This window comes from Lycorma delicatula, chromosome 1, assembly GCF_047948215.1.
Source record: "Lycorma delicatula isolate Av1 chromosome 1, ASM4794821v1, whole genome shotgun sequence".
Lineage (NCBI taxonomy): Eukaryota > Metazoa > Arthropoda > Insecta > Hemiptera > Fulgoridae > Lycorma > Lycorma delicatula.
Window position 1 is genome coordinate 124,741,810 of NC_134455.1, and position 15,391 is coordinate 124,757,200.

The 15,391-nt window shown below is 39.3% G+C and overlaps 1 protein-coding gene across 2 annotated transcripts in view; it reads right to left on the reverse strand.

Moving 5' to 3' along the window:
• Nucleotides 1-6,201, reverse strand: part of LOC142321863 (E3 ubiquitin-protein ligase MARCHF5-like) — a 73,904-nt gene extending 67,703 nt beyond the window's left edge. Inside the window, exon 1 of one of the 2 annotated variants that reach the window (XM_075360324.1) lies at nt 5,992-6,201. The gene's annotated coding sequence lies outside the window, so the exon portion shown is untranslated. Of the gene's footprint in view, nt 1-5,550; nt 5,909-5,991 lie in introns of those variants that run through there. The other variant, XM_075360333.1, reaches the window with a different exon arrangement.
• Nucleotides 6,202-15,391: the final 9,190 nt, after the last annotated feature.

Below are 15,391 nucleotides of genomic sequence, written 5' to 3' on the forward strand. Positions count from 1 at the left end.
GGGTTTCTTGATCACACGAGTAGAACTGTCCCATACTTTAAAAATGACTTTCCTGGAACAGATTTTGTTCGTATGTTTATAGCAAAGCATACTGACAAATTATCACAAAAACTGTGTAGAAATATTTCTACTAAATGAGCTGTTGTAAACCTCAATCAGGTTAAAAATTATTTTAACAATATAAAAGAAAGCTTGAAAAATCAAACATACTCAACTCTGATGAAACACACTTAAATGATAATCCTGTAAAACAAAAACTCCTTTTTAAAATAGATAAATAAATAGAGATATCAAGTACACCAATACAATTCTCAATGAAAGAAGACTGCAACATCATTGATGTTTGTAAGAACAACTGAAGAACTTCTTCTTCAGGTGCATACTATACACAAAACCTTTACGATTACTGGATTCATGGGGGTTCTCATGATGCTGTGTACAATTAGATGTAAAAAAAATTGAATAAAAAATTGGATGTAAATAGTTGTGGAAAAAAAATGTAATTTCAGGATTCAAAACGTGCGGCACTGTACCTTTGTTCTTGATAAGATTGTTAGTAAAGATAAAGAAATAATTAAACAAAAGGTTTCTGAAACACTTATAAGTATGCTGAGTGAACTAAAGTATCCAATCTCCCAAAAACAAAGAAGAAAAAGAAGTAAAGTTGATCCAGGGAAAAGCATCACTGCTGCTTATTTGGAAAAATGTGAGGAAAATCAAAATGATAATGAAAAGAGAGGTAACGAACGCCTTTGACAAAATGAAAAAGAACCCGCTAATAACAAATCTAGTAAAAAAAAACTAATGATCATGAAAAGAAAACTAAAAATCAGAAAAAGAATGAACCTGATAAACTAGAAGACAGTACCTACAGAAGAGGAATGAGAGTCAAATGGTGACAGCTTATAAGATATTGACTTAAAAGAAGAGTTTGAAACTCTTCAGAAGCAACTAAAAGAAAAATGTGAATTAGTAGTCGATCAGGATACTGGTTTTCTGCTTGGAGATTGGATTTTAGTGAAATACACAGCTAAAAAAAAAAAGATTAATTCACTACGTAGGCAAAATTCATAAGAGAGATAAACAAGTTCTGAACTGTTTATTTTGTGAACATTTCTAACAAAATTTTTGTTGGCCAGATGATGACGACATAGACAGTATTGACGATAACAATATCCTACAAAAATTACCAGCACCAAAAACTTGCATAAAAATCAGGGGGAAATGGTTTGTTTTTTTTCAGTTGGGCTTGATGGTTAAGAAATTAGGCTTTATAATTATTTATTTTAAATATACTGTTCATTAATTGATCTAAAGAGTATTTTTTAATAGTATATTATTTAAAATCAGTAGGTACTATAATTTATCACAATCTTTTGTCCAAAGTTTATCATCAAAGTAATATTAAAAAAAAAAAACATTTCATAATTGAAAATGTACATAAAATTAACAATAATATTATTTAACAAAAAAATAACATCATTGTCCAAAGTATCACCATCTGACGGTATGAATATTCTCAACAAGTTCATTGTAGAACATTTTCTAGTCAATATAAAGCAATAAACAAAAAAAATGTTTTTCTTAAAAGGAAATAGTGGAATCTGTTCCTTTTTACTCGCCCATTCAATTAACTAAATCTTTTATTACGTTGTTATAGTATCATTCTTAAAAATGAATTTTTTACAAGTAAAAGTAAAGAAAAAAGAAGATATACAAGTAAAAATAAAACAAGTATAAAACTTGGTCGACTGTTTTATATATTTGCAAAGCCCAGTGGTCGTGAATCTTCAAAATACAGATCAGTTGAATGAAATCATAAATCTTAATGTTAATAACTAGGTGTGTTTATCTAAAGTGATTGCATGCAAATCAGTAAGGGTGTAGTGTAACTTTTAACAAGCTTAGACCTAATTTTCTACTTATCTTACAGATAAATTTCATGAAATTTTAACATTCTGTTGTTCATAAGTTTTGTACTTGATACAAATTTCAGAATTTTTCCATGTCCCTCATAAATAGATAGGCCTGTATCACACAGCAAAATTCAACTTCTTTTTAAACCACATGACAAATTGGGGAAAAATCATGTCTTTTACTATTTTCAAATCTTCTAATTCAATAGTTATGTGAAAATAAAATGACATATGATCAGTAGTCTCGTTAATAATTGAAGAGCTATGAATGACAACCAGATAAAGACCAAATTTGACAAAAATGACTATTTTATCAGTCATGATTCTGTACATTGTACTCTGTATAATAGTATGATAAACATTAAGATGCAGTTACTTATTCTGTCACTAGGTGGGCTGTCTACATTCTGGAACAATGGCTTACACATTTTTTCATAATTGGGGAAGAAAAACCAGACATAAACCACATGTATCAGTTTTTCAACCTCAGTCAAATTGTTAAATACTGTACTCAAGTCAGTTAACCTAAAAATACTTGGATGTAAAGAAAGTGAGTTCTACTATACAGTAATGTAGTACTATATAAAGTTACACAGTGGGGATAAAGTGAGTTTTATTGTATAAAATGAGTTCTATTTTTGCAATAAGTCTAATAAATTATTTAGTGATGATTCAGACTGTGATCCTTGATTTTCATGTCAGTGATAATGAGAATAGTTGTAGCAGAAATGAAAATATTGTGATTAACAAAACAAAGAAAGGAAACGAAATTATAAAAATAGGAAATAGAAGGCTAGAAAATATAATTTTAATCATGGACAAACTTATTTTTCCAAAAAAGGTAAACTTATGCCTGAATGTAAATCTGTAGATTGTAAATGTTTAAATAAGTGTACAAAGAAGCACTATTAATAAAAGTGAAAATGTTAAAAAATGTCAATAATTATAGAGAAAAATTTACAAGTTTTATTTATTTGGTCTTATAGAATTATTTGAGATACATAGACGACATCCTCATCTAGTGATAAAGAGACATTACTGGTGATCCGAAAAATACTGTAATTCCAGAAAAACTAAATAATCATTCTAAATACTTATTAATGTAGATGGTAAAGAATTTAATGAATGCCAGACTGCATTTTGTGCTCTAGATGGAATCAAGAAAGCCACAATAGAAAGATTAGCTGCATATAAAAGAATTGGAAGCACCCCTCCAACAGACAATAAAGGGAAATCTCACGGTTCAAGAGGAAATAAAAGGCCAGAAGAAGTAGTAGATCAAATCAAAACTCGCATACAATCTTTTCTACCTTGTAAATCTCATTACTCTATAAAAACCTGTCAGAAACGATTTCTGTCACCGGAGTTAACTGTTAAAAAAATTCACTCCTTGTATTTGGAAAAATATGAAACATAAAATTCTGAAAATATTAATTAAGGTATTCAATGCAGACTACAAATTGCAAACAAATATTACAATGAAATGTTGAGAACTAACTTTAATATTTCATATGGAAAACACAATCCTACACATATCTTATCTGTAATGAAATGGAAATTAAAATAAATTATGCAAATGAAGTAGAATTAAAACAAAAACTTGAAAATGATAAAGCAGAACATTTTATACTGATTTAAAGGCAAAAACAAGTAGCAAAAGAAGATTCGTAGCTTGATGTATTATGTTTTGAACATCAACAGAATTTGCCATTTCCCATTTTACCAGTAGCCAACAGATTTGAGTCATAATAAATGTTTCTACTCTGTAGAAACAGAAACCTTGAAAATGTACATGTACGAAGAAACTGTTGCAAAGAGAGGAGCTAATGAGACCATATCATTTCTCCATCATTACATTGAAAACTTTGTAAATCCCAGTGTAAAAAAATTGTTCACATTTACAGATAATAGTTCGGGACAGAAATTTTGGTAAAATTGAAATACTAAACAATAAAAAGAATATGTGTATATTCTGGAAGAGTGGTATTCACTTGTTCAATATGCGTCAAAAAATGTTTGTTATAAATGTGCAGCAACATATGGTTAAGGAGTTTAAATCTACTAGCTCCATTTTTTTTTTTAAAGACAATAAAAAATGAAGATGGACTGTTGGGTATTTCCAAATACAAAATTTCTGTTAATAAAAATGAGTATATAACAAATGGTCACAATGTAGATCTTGCAACAGAAATGATTATAACATTAAGAAAGAACACTGACATTAATAACATATTACAAGCCTATCATAAACCCATTCCACTGAATCGTAAGACATTGACAGATATCAACAGAATTTTAGAAAATTTTATTCCATTTATATGCAATGGTATGCTGAACTTCAACCTGTAGTAGCAACCTCTACCAGTAGTGAAAAGGTGAAATTTCTGAAGATGAAAAATGGAATTTAATAACTTAATTAGCCTGATTTTCTTTTTTTATGTCTAGGGTATATATTCTTTATTGGCAAATTTTAGGCTAATTATATTTTTTCATGTGATAATTTATTAAAATAATCAATAAAACGCATTCAACAAAAACTCTATTATCTTGTTTTCATCCTCAACTTAGTTTTGCCTGGTATTGGGTTAGTCATTCACTCCTGTAAAATATCAATTTTGGGTTTTATCTGCTTTTCATTATAAGCCCTTCAATTAATGAACATCAAACGTAGAAAAGCACTAATGTTATTAATCTACCTTCAGTCGGTTCATGTTTAGATTAATTGTGATGGGGAGCTGCAGGCTTTTTGACACGATTAATCCACCAGAGAAAAAAGTTTTTCTCTTCAATCATACTAGCCAACACTTAAGAATATAATCAACACATTTGCTTGTAAAACCAAAATTTACTCTGCACTTGCATCCAAAAATTACAGGCCCTTCTCTTAAAGATAAGGTTAAAAAACTGGTTTTTAAAAGATTTATTTTTTAAAATTATTTGTAAAGATGAATTTTTTCCAAGAAACAACTAAATTTATTTACAGTACGCAAAAAGGTAAGCAATAATACTTCAGTGAATAAACAAATTGATCACTGTATAAAAGGTACAAAACACAAAAAAACCAATAAAGTATTTAGCCTTTACCTTTTGTAGTTTTTTGTTTCTCGCATGCAAGTATAAAAAATTAAACTAAATAATAATTTTTTCAAATTAATAAAAAAAAGACTCTAACATCAAACATTTTGTAAAACAGCAAATATTCAGGTGTACATATATGTTTTTTTGTGGCTTATTTTATTATGTGAGCTGTTTATTACTATGTATTTAACATAACCTAGAAAATAACATAACTGAAATAAATCATTGGTTATGCTAGTAAACAATATTTCACCGCATGATTACTGGTATCTAAATCAATTATTATTTAACTTTTATCTAAATAATGAATGGCAATTTTTTATACACAACTTATTTTTTTTTTAAGAAAGTAAAATATTGAAAACGTAATTTTTTATCCATCACAATCAACATATATATATATATTTAATATTACAGACATTTAATTGTAATATATATATATAAAAACAAGTTAAGGATTACATCACAGTTTAGTAACAGCTGAACCAACAGCATAACAAATAAAAACAGTAACAAGCAGGCTGAGAAAATAAAATGTATTAATACACAAACTTACAGATTTAGCCAATGTCATTGAAATCACACTTGTGGTCATGTTTACCAAGATAATGTCAATAGTCACTATTACCAAACGTTCATATTTAACTAGAATCGTTTAAGAGAGCCGTGGATAACAACAAATATGAAAGATACTTAACCTTACTAATTAAAAATTTTGTGTAAAAGCAAGTTAAATCGGAAAGTATAAAGAAGTTAAGCAACGAAAGGAAGCTGGTATCAAATTCCAAAACAAATGCAACCCACGAACGAACATCTACAAAACTACTGATCTGATAAAACTGAATGTAAAACGACTATTCATTAACAATATCGTTTAAAGCTAACGAGATTTACAATAGCCGATATATTTAAATAACTAATACAATTTCGACTATTTAAATAGAGATCAAACATTTAATAAAACAGAAACATATTAAGGTTAGAATCCAAAACTTACCCAATACGGAGTAAATTTCGATAGATCTAATAGGAACACTACACCACGTTTGAAAGTATGAAGCACATCTATTGTGGTTATAACAGGAAATGTAAATTAAAAACAAAACCAGTTAATTCACTAACTTCCTAACTAATATTACTAACTAGACTGCAATAGTTAGCTAACTCTTCGGGAGTACCAAAATGGCAGCGTAATGCCAACAGAATTGAAGAGCATGGGACAGTTTTCACATCAGCGCTACTAATGGTTTCGAGTTGCACTAACCTACTTCTTGTGAAAATTATATTTTTTTTAAATTGTGGAGCTTTTTTTAAAAAACTACCATCACTAAAACTGTGAAAATTTAGTAATACACATTACATTAAATGGTTTCTTTTCTAGTATCACGAATCTATTTTCTGAGTGCAACTCGAGCAAAGTTCATACTATTAGGCATAAAATGAAGTTTGAGTTCATTTTTTCACTTTGTGAAAGTTTATTATTTTCACCTTAAAAAAAAATTTATTTACTGTAGCCTTCATTAATTCTTATCTAATCAAAATCGAACAAGTCGGTTTGTAAATATTGACTTGTTCGGTATCTTGATCAGTTGTCTCCACACATTTTGGCTTGAGTTTGAATTGAAACGTATCGCTTGGTTTCAAAAAATGGATACATTATCTTCACATTTAGTCAATATTGCGTTTTATATTTCGACAGCTTACAACACAAAAGTTAAATTTACAAAATGAAGGAGTTTGAATACTAGTAAGGCATGGCATTTTTCATACGCTACAATATTGCGTACCTAACGTTGGTCCCAGAGGCTTAAAAAAAAGGAAAAAAGCAGCGGCAAATATATTGCCACCAAAACTCATAGTCATTAATAAGGCAGTAGAACAATCCTGCCACGCAAGTTCTGATTCGTGGGCTACTTACATTTCACTGAACTATTTTCCACCATCATGAATTAATCAAAAATTGTAAAATTCTGCTTTATAATTATATCATGTAATGTCTGTCGAGCGCGAGCGCGCCCGCGCAGACACACAACACAGCGAGAGAGAGAGAGGGGAGATAGACAAAATTTTATTAGTAATATGCTACAGCATGTTATTGCAACCACATCTGGGTTGCAAATAACTTGCGATTTTTGTGGTCAGTGCTTCCTATAACAATTGTGCTAATGAATATGATGATTTTTTCCTATAAATGGGATCAAACGGGCTAAACGAAACAGAAATATTCGAATATATGGACCTGTTGTCAGGGTCATAGATAGTTTACCCCTCTGGGCGCACAACGAAGTGTCGTTTTCAGCGCCCGGACACAATAATACTATGGTAAACAAGTAACCACCAAGGGGAGTCTTACTTTTAAGACTTTGGGATTTGGCATCCCCACGGCTTAGCCTCTGCAGCTTTTCTTCCCACTTCACACCAAGCTGCTTAACTCTACACTTTACACATACACTACCCAATTTACAACAAATACCCATACACAGCAACACAACATCTTACCCAATTTCTTCTTACACTGTACACCAGGTGGTGCTGCGACATCTTACAAAACGCAACCATAACCCAAGGTGGAAACTACCGTGCCGATGGATGGATGGCTCTACGTAGTGAGTCTCAAACGATGTCTTCTGGGCACCAGGGTAAACCCAATTGTATGAAACCTTAACTCCACTACGCATGCGCTCTGCTAGAGTGGTCAGTTGTATCGCTGGTACTCGTGGGAACTGTATGGCAGTCCTAAATAAAAATCTTTCGGTGGTTGTTGATCCACTTGAAAAACCAACAATCCCGGGAGTTGTAAGATATTTAGACCAACTTTGCCGCCGAAAAATTAGCTTGTATTAAGGAAGCGGAAAGAGTTACAGAGGAGGATAGGTCTTCGCATGCAACGTTTTTTGTAAACGAAAATTCTGTTTTCGTGTACAAAAAAGAGGTGTGCCTCTTTTTTAAAGGCAATGAGGGAGGTAAAATCTTTATTAAGGTTTCTCCCTTCCTAATAAAAATTGCTTCATAACAGCCTTTGGATCTCCGAAATTTATTAAGATGCTTAGAAGTGGCGCCCTGTTTTTTTTTGTTTTTTTTTTTTTAGGGCGAAAAACGGTTGGACGTTATCATCGCCCGGAAAATAAATAAATAAAAGTAATTAAAGTTGTTACATAAAATTAAAACTTAAAACTACTATCACAGGAAACAAAATCCGGAATGGGTGTAAAAGGCCCATTCGCGGATAACAAAAACACTAACATGTAACTTAAAACTACGTTAAAAACTATCATATTAAAAATAAATAAAACTTAAAACTAAAAAAGGAAATAAAACTTAAAACTATTATGTTTAAAGTCTTACAATTAATATCACAAAAATCTTACAACTAATGTCACAGACGAATTTAAAAAACATATTAAAAAAAAAAAAAATTCCGAGAGTGTAAAAGGCTCGCTACTCGGATAACAAAAACAATACATAGGACTAGACTAATTAAATTTTTTGTATTAACCCTATACTACGCAAAAACAGAAACATCCGGTTTAAAACCTCTTTATCATTACACAAGATACCACGGATGTTTCTGGGTAGTTTAAATTTACGACGCAATGCCGCATAACATATGCAGTCCACGAGTATGTGGCGCACAGTCACGTGGCAGTTGCATCGTGCGCATAGAGGTGCTTGTCCTCTTGTCATCAGGTACTCGTGTGTGACCCTCGTGTGTCCTATCCGCAATCGACAGAGAACTACTTCCTCACGCCGGGGTTTTCTGTATGAAGAGTCCCATGGTAACACAGAATCTTTAATCTGACGGAGTTTATTATTAACAGTAGCCGTCCAGCCACCTTGCTGTTAGTAATTGTGTTACATAGTTAATAAAATCAGAATTAGCAACTCGGGTGGTGAAAGGAGGCTGGTTACATGCTTCTTTGGCAGCGGAATCTGCATGTTCATTACCTGGAATCCCTACGTGGCTAGGGACCCAGCAAAAACTTAATTCTGTGTTGCGATTATTCAACTCAGCGATTGCGTTGTAAATTTCAATGACGATAGGTTGTTTGGAATAAAGGTTTTTTTAAGGCTTGGAGAGCACTACACGAGTCACTGCAAATAAGAATTTTTCTATATTTAGGGTTAATGATGTTTAGAGCCTTATTTATAGCGTATAGTTCAGCGGTAAACACACTCGTAATACCGGGGAGACCAAACATATAAGTTCTCTCATTGACAACAAAAGCACACCCAACTGTATCGTTTTGTTTCGATCCATCAGTGTATACAACCGCGTCTGGTTTCGTCTTGGAGAGAACACACTGAAACATCTGCTGAAAGACGATAGATGGTGTTGATTGTTTATTATATGTAGTCAGGTCAAAATTAAAATTTATGAGGTTTATTCTCCATGGAGGATATGAGCAAGGGTACATAGGAAAGAATGACGGTGTGGCAACATTTATATGCTGCAGCAGACGCCAGATACGGACACCTACAGGTGCAGTACGACGTGGATGATCCTCATACTTTCCTAGATTAGGATTTTTAAAGACTGACTCAAGAATCGGGTGATTTGGCTGTCCTCTGAGACGAGCAAAATAAGATAATAAGAGCTGGTCTCTTCTATCCCAAAGTGATGGTTCACCACAGTCTACAAATTAGCTTGCGACAGGACTTGATCTAAACGCGCCTGTGGCAAGCCGAAGGAAAGCATGATGTACACTATCCAGCATTTTAAGCACGGTTTGACGAGCTGATGAGTAGGCGACACAACCATAATCTAAACGGGAGCGAACAAAGGAATAGTAAAAACGTATCATACATGATCTATCGGCTCCCAAGTTGGTGTTAGTAAGGACTCGCATCATATCTAGAATTTTGGAACATTTTGTTTTCAATTCTTTTAAATGTTTGACCCAAGTAAGACGGCTATCAAAAAATAAACCTAAAAACTTGACGTAAGTAGAGATAGTAATAGTCTCTCCGTTCAGAAAAACTTGGATTCTATCCTTGGCTTCTGTAGTGAAAGGATGTGAATTATAGTGTGTCTCTGTGCAGTGCTACTAGGAACCGGCTTCTGCAGTACTTTATACCTGGATCGACTGGCTACCTGACCGACCATGTAGAGGAGTGCTGTTAGGACATCCGCTGGGCCGCACCTGCCTGTATAGCAGGCTATTGTCTACATTCAGATAAGCTTAGAATAGATTTTATTTCTAACTATTGTATTATGTAAATTGAACTTTTCTAAGTCGTTAATAATACATTTAATAGCCTATTCAAATTTTGTATAGGTCTATTGTTAAGCCATATAGAATAATTTAATTTTAAATTATTCTATACAAAAGGAAAGACTAACTTTCCATTCCTTTTATCTCTTGTGCATTTTATTATTCCAGGAAGTGTAGTTATAAGAAGTGCTAGTCTAAGTTTTAATTTTAATTTTTAAATTTTTGGTTCTATTTTCTCCTTCATGGAAGGAAAAATAAGGCCTCCTCCACCCCGTTCTCCCACCCCGAAACTGTCCGACGGTGGAGAGGAAAGCGGGTCTGGCGCTAGGAAGCGCCTGAAACGCCGGAACTCCGCGCCTCCTATGGAGGCGGAGCCCGTAGCGGGCTGCAGCAGCCGCCAACCCGCAGGCTGATGATGGGGCCCCATCACAGCCTGCTACCGTCAGGCGGGAGAAAATCCCGCCAATTATGCTGGACTGCCCGAAGGAGTGGCCAGCATTAGCGCGCGACATTAAGTCGCGTATCGGGGGACGCCTGGTGGCGAAAAGCACCGGGCTTTCTATCAGGCTGCAGCTGGGCAGCGAGGCGGATTACCGGGCGGTGCAGAGTTTCCTGCACTCCAAGGGAATCGCCTTCCACTCCTTCCAGCTCCCGAAGGATAGGGAGCTGAAGGTGGTTATACGGGGGATCCCCTATGGGGCTGCCCCGGAGGAAATAAGGGAGGAACTGACCTCCCTTGGCTATGAGGTGGTTTCAGTTAAGAAGCTCCTCACGAGGGACGGTCGGGAAACCCCGACCTGCCTAGTGGCCCTGAAAAGGACCCCAAGCGCGAGGAAAATTTATGACCTCAGCAATATTTTCTATTGCAAGGTCTCAGTGACTGCATTTGTGTCACGAGGGGGGCCGCCCCAGTGCCACAGATGCCAAAAATTTGGGCACTCTTCAATTTATTGCCAGATGGCCCAGCAATGCGTGAAGTGTGGTGGAAACCACGACACTTCTGCCTGCGTCAAGCCGCGTGAGGAACCAGCCTCATGCGTCAATTGTAAGGGGCCACATCCGGCCAATTACAGGGGCTGCCCCTATTATAAGGAGCAGACAAATAAAGTCAAGGGACTTAAAAAGCCCGCGACTTTAGACGGCCGCAGCTGGGCCCGTGTTGCCGGTGGGGGAATATCAGCCCCCAAACCGGAGGTGCCGGCACCTGTGGCCAAGGCGGTCGTGAAAAAAGGGGAGGTACCCTCCCCAACACCCGCCAAGCCAAAACCGGTGGCGACCACCAAGAAGGTGGTAAAACAAAAGGCGGCGACAAAGCCGGCCCCGGCGAAGAAGGCCAAGCCTTCCTCGACGGGAAAGGCAAAGCCTGCTCCGGCTGGGAAGGCCAAGGAGGCTGTTAAAAACACCGCGGCCCCTGTGGCCCCGCGCCCCACCAAAAGGGCGGCCGCGCCAAAAGGCACCTCCAGCGGCAATCCGAAACCGGCTACCCCGTTGGAGACCACTGGCTTGGACTTCCTGTCGCAGATGACAGTGAAGGATATCCTGCCAGATATCATGCTGGTTTTGCCACGCCTGCTCCAGGCAAAATCTCTCAAGGACTGTATTCATTCCTTAATAGAGTGCCTCATGGCTGTACTGTCCAGGTATGGTTATGCCCACCCTCAGACTCTTGCAGTGGAACGCCAACTCAGTAGTAGGCCGGACGGAGGAACTATGCCGTCTGGCCGAGGATCTACTGATAGACGTGATACTGTTGTCTGAGACGTGCTTGAACCCAAACAAGCAACTGACCCTTCGGAACTATTTTACATATAGGACGGATAGGCCAGTTCGACCCGGATCTCACTCCTCTGGAGGAACTGCGGTTTTAGTCCACAGACGCCACATGCATACGCGCGTTGTTCTTCATACAAACGTGATGGAGCAAACGTGTGTGCATGTGGAGCATCTGGGCACGGTGTATCGGCTGGTTTCGGCTTATAGCAAGCCGAACGACGCGGTAACCGGCGCAGATCTGGATGCCGTGCTGGAAAATTGGGATGGGCCCATGATACTCATGGGCGACCTCAATGCCAAACACGTGTCATGGAACAGCATTCTGACAAATCCGAATGGCAGATTGCTGTACGAAAGGGCGAGAGCCCGCCGCTTGGTCGTCGTAGGCCCTGAGGTGCCCACGTTCGTGCATCGCTCAGGCAGATCTAGGCCTGACGTGCTGGATATCGCAGTCATGACGGGGGGTACCCTCCCATTCATGATTGAAACGATAGAAGACCTCAGTTCGGACCATTCCCCTGTCCTGTTGGAACTAGGTCAGGCAGGGGGTGGCCGAGATCCCCCGCCTATACCCCGAAGGTCAGTTAACTGGAAAAGGTTCTACGAGACCCTCCAGCGGGAGTACAGGCCGGTAAATCCTGAGCTCCTGAACACCCCGGAGGAAATCGACGACACTGTCGGGCGCGTCACGTCGTCAATGACCGAGGCCCTGGCAGGCAGCTCATCGGCCAAGTCTCGAGCAGTTGTTCGAAACGACCTCCCTCCTCATATCTCCGAAGCCATAACGGAGAAACGACGATTGAGGAGGAGATATCGAATCACCCTGTCCCCCGCTGATAAGCGGGCTTTTTACAATCAAACGGACAGGGTAAAACAACTGCTGACAAGCCATCGAGAGGATTCGTGGAACGAATACCTCGCCTCGGTCTCTGACGACATCTCCTCGGTGTTCAGGCTGAACAGGAGACTGCGAGAAGGGAAGAAGCCTCGCCATCCGGTTGTGGGGCAGCGAGGTTTTCTTGCATACTCGGAGGCGGAGAGGGCCGAGGTATTCGCCGATACCTTGGAGGAGCAGTTCACTCCAAACCCCCCTCCCTCCCCGAACGACGAGCACACAACCGAGGTGGAATCCTTTCTTGTAGATTATTTCTCACAGGTGGAGGACGCCCCTCTAAAGATTGACCAAGTCACTGAAGCGGAAGTTTCCGCAGCCATTAAGGCCACACGCCCCGACAAGGCCCCGGGTGTCGACGGGATCAGCGCCCGTGCATTCCGGAACATACCGGCCTCCGTGATTACAGCAATTTCGGTGATATTCACGTCCATTTTGTACGTTGGATATTTCCCGAATTGTTGGAAAACGGCCAAAGTCGTATGTTTACCCAAACCGGGGAAAAGTTTACTTTTCCCACGGAATTATAGGCCAATCTCCCTGTTACCGGTATTGTCTAAGTTGTTCGAGAGGATTTTTCTCGAAAAACTGAGGCGATACATGGAGGGAGAAGTGCGGCCCGAGCAATTTGGGTTCAGGGAGGGTCACTCAACCACCCTCCAACTGGTAAAAATAATAGACGACCTTGTCGGAGGCCTGAACAGGAAACGGGTGACTGCAGCCGTTTTTCTGGATGTGGCCAAGGCCTTTGACAAAGTTTGGCATAGCGGGCTGCTTTATAAGCTAGCGCGATCGGCGATCCCGTACCGCTATGTCAGACTGATGCGGTCATATCTGCTAGACCGACATTTTGTCGTGCGCGTAGGGGAAACGATTTCCTCCACCAGAGAAATAGCCGCTGGGGTTCCCCAAGGAGCAGTACTTTCCCCGTTCTTGTACACTTTGTACGTGAACGATATGCCGCTGTCGGAAGGGGTCAAAACGGCCCTTTACGCAGACGACACGGCATATTTCTACGAATCCGCAAATGTGGATTACGCGGTCCGGAGGCTCCAAAGGCAGCTGGACTTGGTGGAACCGTATCTCGACATGTGGAGAATCAGGGTCAACGGTGAAAAATCGGTGGCCGTGATGTTCACATGCAAGACACGAAAACCGACCAGAGAGCTGGAAATCTCAGGGGAGAAAATCCCTTTTGAGAAGACAGTTAAGTACCTGGGGGTGGTGTTGGACAGGCGGCTTACCTTCGGCGAACATGTAAATTATGCGACCCGGAGGGCTAAGGCCGCCAGAGCCTCGCTATACCCAGTGCTGAACAGTGCCAGCCCGTACCCACTGGCAACTAAGCTGCTCATTTTTCGGCTGTACGTACTGCCGATTCTAACATATGCTTACCCGGCATGGGGGGCAGTGTTGAGCTCCTCGCTTCAAAAGAAGATCGAGGCCGTCCAAAACATAGCGTTGCGGACGATCTTTGGAGCTCCGTGGTTCGTCAGGAACGCCACTCTCCGATCTGATGCGAGATTTCAATCCGTGTCCGAGGTGGGGGTGGCGCAGGCGCGCAGACTGTTCGGGAGAGCGGCTGTGTCCGAACACAGTCATCTTCGGGACATCTGCAGAGAGGACCCAACTCCGACAGTTGTAAGGAAGCGGCCTCACGCCGTACTGGACGAACCACCGTGATGGTGCGGTGCGGTAGCCGAAAATCGACAAACCAGGCTTAGGGGCCTCCATATCGCGTGAGCCATAAACGGAATAGTGCGTCAGACGCGTTCCCGGGGTCGCAAGTGAATAGTTTTTCGCGAGTTATATAATTTGAAGACTTCAAATACGGTAAGTCGCGCATACAACAAATACGCGGTCTAAATTAAAAAAAAAATTTTTTTTTTTTTTCTTTCGTGTGTGTGTTCTGCTTCTTCTGTTGCAGATGATACCAACAGCCACCACAAAAACAAATGGTTTCTTCACTGCGGCCACGCGGTCCCCGCAGACACACGTGTGTCTGAAGGTTAATAATTACGTGGAGTGAATAATTACTGTTTACTTCTTCCACAAAAATCGCCGCCCCAAAACCGCGATCGCGAATAGGTATCACCATTTGTAAGTTCCCTATTACCTTCCTTTCCTTTCAAGAAAGAAGAAAGAGGGAACGAGCCCAGCAGCCATCAGCCCAGCAGCCACCTGCCCAGCAGCTACTGACAGCACAGAAGAGCGAAGAAACCTGCACTTTCCCCCGTTCAGCCCTTCGGGGCTTCGGGAATTACAAGGTTAATGGTATGTAACTTCGGTTACTACCAATTCTTGGAAAGTGCAGGCCAATGAAGAACGAAGAGGTCTTCGGGAGAAGAAGAGGGAGAAGATGAAGATGAAGGAGAAGGAAGACCAGCCACTCGTCTCAACATCACGGACTGGAGTCCGGAAGAGAGCCCAGCAGAGATGCGTCCTGAAGGGCAGCCATACCAGAAGCGGATGAAGAGCTTCTAAACACCCTCTCCTTTTCAAAACTTACAATAAGAGGA